At 38.5% G+C, this 12,904-nt stretch overlaps 1 protein-coding gene across 4 annotated transcripts in view; it reads left to right on the plus strand.

Moving 5' to 3' along the window:
* kcnq5a (potassium voltage-gated channel, KQT-like subfamily, member 5a) overlaps nucleotides 1-12,904 on the plus strand; it is a 101,053-nt gene that overhangs the window by 55,513 nt on the left and 32,636 nt on the right. Inside the window, exon 1 of one of the 4 annotated variants that reach the window (XM_060872607.1) lies at nucleotides 8,578-8,649. The exons of the other annotated variants lie outside the window; for them this stretch is intronic. The gene's annotated coding sequence lies outside the window, so the exon portion shown is untranslated. Of the gene's footprint in view, nucleotides 1-8,577; nucleotides 8,650-12,904 lie in introns of those variants that run through there. 4 annotated transcript variants of the gene reach the window in all.

The raw sequence follows: 12,904 nt of genomic DNA on the forward strand, positions 1-12,904 counted from the left end.
CGCTGTCTGTCGCTCCCTGGTCCAGTTCTGATGCTCACATGCTCATTGTAGGAGGTGGTCAGGGATCAGAATGGACATGACCGCAAGCCATGATGCACTGTGTGCTCTGACACTTTTCTATTATAGCCAGCATCAAAGATTTTTTCTATTAAAGAAAGCATCAGCATTCTTATGTTTGCCCATTTTTCCTGCTTCCATCTTATTTACTTCAGCTGTCAGTGGTTTTAATGTTATTGGCTGAAAAATACCCCACAGTCGACCTACAGATGTTCCTCACACTTTAAAATGAGATCAGGTCAAAAAAAACAAAATCAAGTTTGCCAATGACTCCAATTTGTTTTTGTCCTGTAGAACAATGAGATTGCTTGTTATAATGAACAGGTTTTGTATTGCCTGAATTTTGTTTAGTTTTCAACTGGTATTACAAGTGGTTACCATTTCTCTCTCACTCTCTACAGTATTTTACTTGCTGTGTGTTTTTTTCTGTACTTTTTCTTTTACTTTGATACCATATTTCATATACTGCATCACAGAAAGAGCACCACAAACAACAAAGAAAGTCTTCTGACTTAACCCCTGAGACCAGATGTACATTCCTCCTGTCAGTCAGAAAGCGCTTTGATTTACCATGCTGAAATATGCTTGCAGTTTTTTTAACTTTTGAATATGATCATTCTTGCGGATACGGTGAGACAAACTGTTCTGGCAGCAGGAGAGACTATCAATTCTCCCCTTTAAATTTATATGGCAGTTTGACGATTGAAGAGAAGGTTAACACTGGTTCCCTAGTTTATCCATCCTACTTTTGAAATGAGAAGCTGTAATGTGTAATATTTAAAGAGGATGTCCATAATCCTAAAGTTAATAGCAAGGAAAACAGAAATGAATGGTAGTTACAGTAGTTAGTAATGGCTTTGTTAATGTGCATCTTCCCCCAACTATATTTTCTTATTATCTGGTCACATGCCAATTCTTACCAGCGGTTACTTGTCCTCTATCATACAGCAGTTATCCAAAGGTGGTTTAGTTCTAACACCTGCTTCTGCTGAGACATGTAATGTCAGCCAACTGCACATTTTATAAATGCTGCACATGCTGCACCAAATGGTAGTATAACACACTTGGAGGAAAGCGTAGATGATTGCTTAGTGATGCTGTTATTGACAGGGGAGAGAAAACACGGCCAGTTTGGCTCTCCAGAGTCCCGGTCATGGATTGGAATTGGATTTCTCCTTTTCACAGGGTGAAAGTTTTTCTGTTGCCCTGATTGGGAGCATGGTGAATCTTTTAATTAAAGTCCGACTGCAATACTTTTATCCAAAGTATATCTATAAGTTCTTTTCAGCTTTAAAGAGACAATCTCTCTTCAAGTTCAATCCTGTCACATCTTCTGCTTTCTTTCTTTTTTTTTAAGCTCCCCAGTTTATCCCATACTATGCTTCCTTACAGCACTAAGCAACACTTGCCTCTTCAAGAAATACAGTTTTGGCCACAAATAAATCATAACTAATCTTATTCTTCAGTATTTTTTAAAGTTGGATTAAAGGTATACAGACAGTTATTTGTTTATTTCTTTTGTGCTTACTGATATCCAAATGACCTGAAAGTGTTGACCTGAGCCATGTTGTGGAATGTGGAAAGAAAAGACTTGAAAGAGGAGTAAACACACACACACACACACACACACACACACACACACACACACACACACACACACACACACACACACACATGAACACACCATTTTTAAAGAGCCACTTGAATACTGTGTTACCCTCCCACACTAGGCGCAATGCTTTATCCGTCAACACAATTTTCATATCTAGTCAACAATAGCTCTGGTCTAAGTAACATGGTGCTAAAAAGAAGATTATATTTTGAATCTAAACTACTAAATTAATGGAATCATACCTTTTGTGTTTTCTCCATATTGAGCACTGATCATAGTACATAGTCGTTTTAAAGTAGAACAGCTTTCAGCATTTAATTTTAAAAGTTCAAATCCTGTCTTTTTCGGCAAATATAAAATATAGACACTATACTGTACATACTGTACGAATACAATAGCACTTCGGCATCATTTGGTTCTGTGCACAAACTTGAAACTTCCTCTTCATTGTTCTTCCCCTTTCCAAATATAGTCTGCATGGGGTCATGAAGATGGAGATGGCAGTACAGACCCTCTGTTCAAGGTTGATGAATGACTCTACTGCTATTTTGGGGGCTGAGAAAGGATTGCCTGTGTGGAGATCAGCAAATAAACGAACCAGTCAGCACTACTGGGACATATATTTTTACAGTCCAACCAATAAAATGAAACTAGAAATATGGAGAGACCTTTCCGCATTGCACGAAAATAAAGAGATGCCATATTTTCTTATCATCCACCGCCAAGCAATGTTTCATTATTTCCCCAGAAAGAGACGGAGAAATCTGGTTTACAGCGAGCATCCTACTGTCTGCATGCTGGGATTCTCCCCCTGTTTGAGATAACACCTTCCATGCTAATTACATCTCATATCCAATCTGTAATATCGCCATAATTAGGCTTCATGCTGTTTGCTACCTTACATTATTTTACGGTTTTTGTGCTCCAGAGTAGCATGAAGCGGATTTAATTAATTACAGGAATTACCGACTCAATTCAGCAATATTTGAGCATAAGGGTTAACCATATTTAAAAAAAACATCATAATGCCCCGTTGAAATTATAACTTGAAATTCTAGAGAGAAACTATTCAGCAGTTTTTTTAGCTTTATATGTTATCAGCAGGTTACATTTAGACAGTAATGAGAAAACTGTGTAATTGACCAAACAGTCATTTCTATAGCAAACAAATTAAATACGGTAAAAGTGTGTAGTATGGAAACCTTTAGAATACTTCGGAATGTGCTAAAGCAAAGTCATTCAGTTATGAACTCTCGCAGGGATCGTTTGTGTCCAGCTGATCCTAAGTAGGCGTTAATGGGACACTGGAGAGATTACTATGCACAGAAAGACAGACACTTCCATTTATATGGTTTGGTGTTTAGGATGAAGGAGAATGTATTTTCCTGTGGTTAGCTTTAGATGTATTAGGCTTGTAGAGTTGTGGCAATGCTCATGTAATAAATTAACATTTACTCTGTGAGGGAGAAAGAGAGTCTGCATTTCATGTCATTTCTATCTGCAGCAAGTGCTCATAAACAATAACTTTTTTCTTGCTAAATCGTCTCTTCAGCTCACTTTGTTCACTATGTTCATTTTATAGAGCATCCACTTGCCTAGACAATGCTGGGAACAACCGTTACATAACATTATGCATTACTTACTCAGTCTTTAATGCACGACTGGGCAGTTACATAACAGGTCACCTTATTTTTCTGTTGACTCCTTTACAATTAACTGTTTTTTTTTGTTTTGTTTTGTTTTGGTTTTACTTTCTCTGTCTTTCTCCCACTTATGCTCCCCTTATCGACTGAGACTGCGATTTGAGCAGACTATTTATTAGCAAAGAAGATAATCAGTGGAAAATGCTTACAGGACAAGCATCTACAGTATTTGTTTGTTCTGTTTCTCTTTTCAATTTTCAACCGTTCAGTTTCGATGAGCATTTGCCTGCTGTAGCTTCAGATTCCTGTTCTTGGATGACAGGAGCAGAGAATGATGAGGTATTCTGTTGTTTTAGCTCAACCACTTCAAGTTTTGACATGTTGTGCATTCTGAATTCTCTTCTGTTCAGCACTGTTGTAAAGAGTGGTTATTTGAGTTAAGCCTTTCTGTCAGCACACCAGTCTGGCTATTCTCCTCTGACCTTACACATGAAAAAGACATTTCTCACTGCCTATATTTTGTTCAGCCTCATACTGTGTGTGTGTGTGTGTGTGTGTGTGTGTGTGTTGCTCCTTGGCCAGCTACATGTGCCAGAAGGTATCTGACATAAGAAATGTAAGATAAGATTGTAGCAAGTGGATGAGTAATATCCAGTTAGAGAGAAGAAACCAGTGCTGAGTGCAGGATAAACCACAAGCTAGCTTTCAGCACATCTTTAGACCAAAGAGTACTTAGGGGCACCTGCAACAGACCCTCAGTACTTCTATCCTTTCCTTGAGAAAGGAGTGCATGAAAGCAAGCAGAAAAGGGACCAGCTTCTTATTGGCTAACCCACTTTCCTTCAAACCCCTGTTGGAACATTTTCATACCCTGAAGCATATTGAAAGTGCTTACATGTTAATGTGTTTGTGATATAGACAGATGGAGGGAACAGTAAGTTGCTCACTAGAGATTTCTGATTAGATACTTTTTGTAAATTAAATGGTCAGCATTTTTCACACAGCTCCATAACCTAGAAGTGTTTAAAAGGCCCAGTGAAGGTTTGTGGACAGCTTGTGTGTGTTTTTTAGTTTGTGCAAAAGTTATTTGGAGAGGAATGAGGTGCTGTCTGTAATGTAATTCCTTGCCTAGTTTTCCTATACTAACCTAGTCAAGCTGATTTGGAGGGAATCTGATTGAAAGGTTTATGAGATGCGTCCAAACTGTTTTACAAATCTGAACACAAGGCCTTGCATGAGGGAGGCACAACAGAGCGTCTTTAAGATTTAAAATGCTGTTTGATATGCATTAGATTTCTAGATTTACCCAGTAACCCCGCATTGTTATTGTATAATATCACATTATTTTTGCACAGCAACTGTGAACATTCATTCTGCTTGTCTTCCATATGAAGTAAGTTTACACTCCCTGTGCTTTAAGTGTCTAGGGTTATGTTTCTCACTGTGGAGCCCAGGGACCTCGAGGGAAGCAGAGCCAGGACATCCACAGTTTTCTATTTTTGTTAGCGTGATAAACATCACAACCATTGTCAAAGATGTTAAAGGTAATGATGAGCACAGGTTATACATTTTTCACAGGTTATACATTATACAGTACATGAATAAAGAGACGCTCTTTTAAAAATCTAATAAAAGCCTGTGTGGCATTACAGATCAGTTTTATAGAAAGCTTTCTTGCCTGAAGAAATGTGGTAAGGCTTTACCTGAGCTTTAGAGTTCACAGCTACAACTCTGTGGTTGAGGCCTTTTTGTGTAGCGGTTTGTGACTGAATTAATTCAGACAGTAAACAGCTGTTCAAACCTGATTTATCATGGAAAACAGAGCGTGTTGGAGTGGATTTAACAGCCTCTTAATAGGCTCTCTTTGGGTAAACCTTTATGTGAAGTGGTGTGAAGGCGAAAGGAGATTTACTATGCACATGCCCTAATTGCGCATGTAATAACATGTAGTTCTACACTACAATACTGCTCCATTAGTAGACTCAATTTCCTTTTGCAACACATGCTGTTCACTAAACATGCTTGTAAGGCACACCCACTCTCACACACACACTTTGAGCAGGAAAGCAATCTCTCCAGAACAGTAGGGGCAAGGTTATACACTTTTTTTTTAATTGGTTGATTTAGTGTTTTACATGTGTTGTGTGTCTGTGAGTATGTGCCAACGTACCTTTGGAGAGGGATAGAGTCTGACTACTGTAACCTTACATGGACAGCATCAATACAAGGATGACACATTATGTCCATCTGCTTTTCTTCAAATTATCATTAATGTCATAACAAGCCAACGTCCTAAGGGATGATAGTGAAAAGTGTTTATATAGTTGGAAGTGTGTGTGTGCGTACGTGTGTGTGTGTGTGTGTGTGTGTGTGTGTGTGTGTGTGTCTCTTTTTACTGTCAACCTGTGTCTCAAGTAAAAACAGTATTACTAGAAAAGTAGCACGAGAACTCTCGGCAGCAATATGAGACTTGTCAGCCATAAATTCATCATGTGTTAGTGTAATTTTATGTTATTAGTTTTTGTTTTTTTTCCTGACATAGAGCACATATTATAACTGTGAAATTAAGAGAATTAAGGAAACAGCATAGTGTGAAAATGAGCTCCATATTTACAACAAAATATACATGAAATATTAGCAGAGAGCATACAGAACATAGCAGCAATTAAAAATGTGCAGTTTGTGTTTTCTGTGTCAGAGCAAGAGCTCTCAAGTCTCCATGTAAAATCTGTTTATATTGAACAACCCTTAATGTCTTAATTCTCTCTGTATACATGTCATCATGTTTAACCTATCTGTCTTTCTAAGAGATATTTATCTGAAAGTGATTTGGTCAGATGACAGTCCTCTCTTTCTGGGTCTGCTCTTGTCTATCTCTCTGTCTCTACCTATGCCAACTAGAGAGTTCTGTCTGACCTAGCACAGCCAGCAGTGACGATGTCACACTGTTGGAGCTCTCATTGTGTGTTTGTGCGTGTGTGTGCGCACGTGTGTGTGTGGACATTAAGCTTGCAGACTGCATAATTGCCAGGAAAATTGAGTTAGGTATTGCCTGGTGTGGCTGTCAAAGTATTACTTTCTGGGGTGAGTGAGTTTACTGCCTTTATAAAGGATAAAATTCCCATCTGTCTGGGAGAGAGAATGTTTGTTTTTAATTCACCGCATTTCATTCCATATTTCTTTCAAATTAGCCACTAACTCTGATCAGGTTTTATTAAATAGTTTATGAAAAGGACTGAGTAAAAAAAAAATAAAGACTGGAGGAATTTAAACTACATCTTGTCTTTTAGATATCCTTGGCAATGATCAAACCTTTCCTTCACCCATTTACTCATTCCTGTTATCTATTTACGTCATGAGTTAGAGTTGTTCCCTGTTGAGTTAATCATTGTTTTTCTGGTGAACAGTGGAGTGCAGATGAAAGTTTAAAAAATTGTTATTTTTAATTACATGTACGATATTCTCTCTTTTTTTTTTTTTCTTTTTTACCTCTGGGTGTTAAAGCCTTATTGTCTGTATCTGCTAATTAGCCATTCACTTCCACAAAGTGAAAATTGTTAAACGTTCTTTGTCCCTCAATTTAAAGCTTTCTCAGAATAACAGACAGAGTGGTGTTAAATCTTCTTTTTTTGCACTGGGACCTAGAGCAATATGACAATAAGCCGTGGAATCACTTCAGTAATGGAAGCATTAGATAATATAGTATGGTGAACTGGATTGGTCTGATCCAATGGGAATCCAATAGTGAATTAGGAGGATAAGAGGCGAGGATAGTGGCTGGGTGAAGTTCCATTGTCTCTCATTAAACAGCAGAGTGTGTCCCACAGCAGACACTCTGCTTTCTAGTAGACCTTCTGTAGGTCCTCAGACAGGGTACAGTATTCTGCAAAACAACTATACATTGATTGATTTTGTCTCAGCAGTCTTGTCTGCTCCTTGAACAGAGACAGTGAGTCAGGGACAGACATAGATAGTCTAGCAGCGAGTGTGATATACAGTACGTGTTTAAAGTAAAATGCAGCGCTTGCACCATCTCAGAGGAACCCAACTCCTCCCAAGAGCATAACTAACACCAACATGGAGACAAAGCACTTACTGAGTAAGCTAAGAATGCCATCCAACACTGTATCTTTTTTCTGTCCTCTTTCTCAAACACACATCGGGGATGTGGTTGCCTAGTGGCTAAGGTGTTTGACTGCCAGTTGGAAGGTTGTGAGTTTGAATCCCAAGTCTACTAAGCTATCTCTCCTGGGCCCCTGAGCAAAACCTCAATTGCTCAGATATATAAATGAGATAGGTGTAAGTCGCTCAGGCAAATGCCATAAAAGTCCCTAAAGTCACACATTCACACATAAGCAACTTAAGCCATATATATATATATTTCTCAGGAAGCTGCTAAGGAGGGATGAATGTTAACTTCTGGTGTTTCTGGTCCTCCTCTCCTCTGTATCTTTTCTTCAAATTTTACATTTTCTCTCCTCATTCTTCACCTGTCCTCATCCAGTGCCTGTACCTTGCATGTCTGTTAAACCCCTATCCAGGCCCTGAGTGCTGAGACAGTCCAGGCTACAGTGTGCAGAAACACTTATTCCCAGCACAGTAGCAGCAGTAGCCACAGGACCTCGATTCACTCATTGCTCCACATACTCAGGATATTGTGAGCATCTACTTACACATCTGTTCTCTTTTATTGAATTATATGAATACTTACAAACACCCCTTCTGGGACTTCATTTCAGTATAGACACTGTAAGGCAGACATGGTTCACAGAATGTCCCTGGCTCACATGATTTTTTTTTCCAATAATTCTCTTTATGTTTTGTCTTCCTGTCCTCCTACCTGCCTGTCACATTACCCACTCCTTCTCCTGCTACACTTGTCCTTCACCTAAATGTGTTTGTCTTCTCTCATGGTGGCTGTAGCGAAGACACACGCTGACATCTGGTTGGTGCAGACCCATGTGGAGCAGGAGCGAGAGAGTGTGGTGGAAGGGAAGAGAAAGAGAGAGTGCATTGAGGGAGTGGGTGTTTGGGGTTTGATGAGAACCTGCTGCCGTCTCCCCATATGCCAGCAGCGTTTATGGAGCCTGTCAGCTGCTGGAACTCACCAGTTTCCCCAGGTCTGGATCCTGTTAGAACAGGATTTGTGCTCATCACATGGAAAAGAGCTTGTGCCTTTAACTCCCACTCTCCTTAATGGTACTCAAAAGGGAAAAGATAGAGAGGGAGGAGGGAAAGAGGGAGAAAGAGTTGGAGAGAGTGAGTTTCCTGGCCCACACCTTCAAAGCCAAGCAGCACTGCATCATGGAAATTTGGCCCTGTTCCTCAGACACGCGGGTGATGTTGACTGCTCTTAAGAATCATTACGGCTCTAACTCTTCAGCCTGCTGTTTAGTCCATTTCTCTCCCTTTGTCTTTCACACTCTCCCTACAAAGAGGATCATTGTATTTGTCCCTTTGTCACTCAAATAATCAACAACTTGCTTTTCCTTTTGTTTGTCTTTTTTCATTTTTTTGTTGTTGTTGCTGTTCTTGTTATTGTTAAAGAGGTGGTTTGACTGGGAATGAACGTACTATTTTGTCTGTAGATGTTTTGTCTGTAAAAATAACTACTTTAAAACTAAACAATGACTCCATGATAGCGTGTTATAATGATCACCTACAATTTGAACCTTGTCAAACGTCTTCATGTTACTAAAAATAGATTTAACAACACTTTAACAATTGGCCCAGATGACACAAACACAAGCACTACCATAGCTTAAAGCCTGATGGATGTTTGCTTCACCAAAATGTGATGTACCAAAATGTGGCTGTTGATTATCAGAGATGAAAATAGGAGTACAAATCTAGCACTATATTTGTCAGATTACGTATTTAACAGAAGTAAACTGTGTGCAGTTGTTATTTATTCTATTTGAGTAATGAGCATAATAATTATAATGAGTGATTATTGATGATAAAAGCTTAATAAGTGTTTGCATTCACTCCAGTGAACTATTGCCCAGGAAGAGTTCAGGGGGCAATGAATGCCTTGGCTGCACCATGTTTTGTTAAGTAGTTGCTTAGAAATAAAACCCTGTGTTTTATCTAGCCGATCAGTCTTGTAAGATACTGAAGTAGACTTTATAAACAGGGGATTAGTTAATAGACTCTTGGCAGGGGGACATCCTGTCTTCTGCCTGTTCTCCCGAAGACAGAGTGCAAAACCCAGTAGTGAGCAGCATGCAATAGCTCATTGTACTGTTACATCAGCCAGCCGGAGTGGAGCAGAGAGAGGAGCGAACGGATTAGGAGTGTTTGTGGACGGAACAGTGCAATAAGTCTGCAGTTAGCACAGGGCTGGATGAGCTTTATGGGCTCCCTTAGTGTTTTATTTGGCTGTATTCGTGAGGTTTGATGCGGCCTCCCTCTGTAAAAGTGTTTGGGGGATTGCAGGGGAACAACACTCCTTTAACGTCTAGTGTGTAATGTGTCTCACATCTGAGCTGGTGCGGAGGAGTTATGATGAGAGCCACAGAGCTCTATTAGTTCAGTCAGATTAAATACAGCTTCATGATATTATGTTTAGCAGCTTAGTTGTCAACATATTTAGCATTACATAGTTTAACTTCTCATTAATTTGCTGATTAATGAAATGGATTTCAGGATTTATATTAGGGGTAAACCCCAGTGCTTCTTTCATGACACTCCACGATGTAGACTTGAAAACAAAATAATAATGGTACATGGCTGTGGCATTATGGGAACAGTTTCAGTACCCTGGACAGCACCATTTTTGATTGGACAACACCAGGCCTCCATGTTGTAAATGATATAAATGAAAATGTTTCTTATTTCAGTCAATTTACAAGCTGGAATTGTTATAATGGCCAGTGTCAATATAAAAGTGCTATAACTATGCTATAAGGAATAATTTTTAAACTAAATAAATGATGTTAAAATAGGTGATATGAAATGTCAGGGAGTTAAACAAAATGTATGTTTCACAGGCAAAACCAAGAGATTCAGTCCTATTAATTGTTTAAATAAACTAATACGACACACTTGGGAAACAAGAAACATTTCAGATTCACACGCACACACATATGTATGTGTGTGTGTGTGTGTATATATATATATATATATATATATATATATATATATATATATATATATATATATATATACAGATATATATATATATATATATATATATATATATATATATATATATATATATATATATATATATATATATATATATATATATATAAAAGCAAGCACAGTTAAAGCTGTGTAAGATTATATATATATTGTTATATATATACTGTATACAGATGTTCTTGCTTTTTGATAATGTATCGGGGGAAAGATCATTATACATTATAAATGTAGAGTGGCATTAATGCACATGTGTGTTACATGGATAGATATTTACTCAAACCTAGCCAATTTTGTCCAGAGATATAAATGGCAGATGTTTGGCTATTAGTGAACTCAACCAAATTATCTAACTCACTGAAAACAACTGAAATTTCTAACAGTGGTCTAAACAGTCAAACTGCCCATAACAGAATAATCTATGAAATGATTTTGCAAACTCGCTAAACATTAATTCACAATCGCATATTGATTATAATGTTTGCAGTCAGAATGATATATTGCCTTACTCTTAATATGTAGGTGATATGTAGCATTGAACAAAAAGGTAAAAAAAAAAAGTCCATGTGTTTGACAATAATCAGATGTAAATAGATTGTGGCATTGCATTGTAGCATTGCCACCTCACAGGGTTCTTGGTTCAGTCCTGATTTGGACCACTACAACTATGACCAGGACAAATTTCCAGGAGATTTTGTCAACCAGGAATTTACTGGAAGTGAGTGAGTGCAAGGTGTTTATTTCGTAAATAATTTCCATACAGGTTTCAGGTTTGTTCTAGTGTTAAGGAAACTGCTGTAATTATTTTGCGCCCCCAAATATACTGTTTGATTTAGTTCAGATGCTAAAGTACTGAAGAGTGGAAAGACTTTCACAATTCATTTTACAAGTCATGTCAGTTGTGTAAACCCTTCATATACAACAGCCACAATCTCTCTTTTCCTCACAGCTGTTCTTCAGATGTGTAAATGTTTAGATATTGTGTGTTCATAGTATTCATTCTGTACTGTGTACACACACTTCATTCAGCCGTGATTAAATTACCATCTTGGGTGTCTAAACTCTGTTTTTAGTAAGGTTATCACATCCACTCAACATTTCTGTAAATAGCTGTAGAATCAGCTTATTTCCTTTTACAAATGCACTGCTGATAGATAAAACTACATAGGTATTAGAATATTAGTCATTTTCCCATCCATCAGCTTCCAGCTGAGTCTACAAATAGTCCCACTTACACCCAAACACATTCTCACCCAGCAAAATGAGACGCGTCTAAATTTAACACTGTAATGTCGTTTTGTTTGTTACATTTAAATCAGGATGATTGTTTTCAAGTAAATGTTTGTAAACAAGCAGAGATTATATTATGGTCAGGAACTGTGTCACAGTGATGATATTGTCTGTGTAATTGTCCATGCTTTCACGCTGCGCAGTGTGCAAGACATTGTTTGTGTAGTGGATATGTTTAGTTGCTGTGCAGTTGCATATAAACACAGTCTATTGCATGTAAACAGGAGCAGCTGTTGCTGGGCTGGAAAACAGAGTGATGTGGAACTTGTGCTTTTCTCAGCTAAGAGCAGAATCATGAACACAGTACAGTATACTTACATCCCTCTCCTACACATCTCTCTGGGGATCTTTCACTACTGCTCTCAGAGGAGTTAGATTTGGTTTTGTAATGTCAGTTTACACGGGATAAAATGTTTGAAAGTTAAGTAAAAACATTTAATGAAAGTTAAAATACATTGCACCTGTCTTTTGATATTTTCTTTTGTATTTTTGTATGTTGTGTGCATAAGAATATAACTACTACTTATAAAAAAAATTATTATAATTATAATAATGATAAATGTATGTCTTCCTCAAACTCTTGCCATAAAGAGAAAATTGTATCAAATGTCTTTGTATGCTATAGCATTATAATTTTCTTTTAGTGGAACTGAGTCCCATCAAAAGAGTGTCTCAGCATGACATGTCCATGGGGGGCACAGGGGGCACGGTGGCTTGGTGGTTAGCACGTTTGCCTCACACCTCCATGATTGGGGGTTTGATTCCCGCCTCCGCCTTGTGTGTGTGGAGTTTGCATGTTCTCCCCGTGCCTCGGGGGTTTCCTCCGGGTACTCCGGTTTCCTCCCCCGGTCCAAAGACATGCATAGTAGGTTGATTGGCATCTCTGGAAAATTGTCCGTAGTGTGTGAGTGTGTGAGTGAATGAGAGAGTGTGTGTGCCCTGCGATGGGTTGGCACTCCGTCCAGGGTGTATCCTGCCTTGATGCCCCATGACGCCTGAGATGGCACAGGCTCCCCGTGACCCGAGGTAGTTCGGATAAGCGGTAGAAAATGAGTGAGAGAGTGAGTGTGTTTTCTAAGGTTCCTCATCTACACTAAACACTTTTGGAATGAACTACAGTAAAACACCAACTGCAAGTTAGGCCTTATTGTCAGACATC

The sequence above is a fragment of the Tachysurus vachellii genome, chromosome 6 (assembly GCF_030014155.1).
Source record: "Tachysurus vachellii isolate PV-2020 chromosome 6, HZAU_Pvac_v1, whole genome shotgun sequence".
In the NCBI taxonomy this organism is placed as follows: Eukaryota; Metazoa; Chordata; class Actinopteri; order Siluriformes; family Bagridae; genus Tachysurus; species Tachysurus vachellii.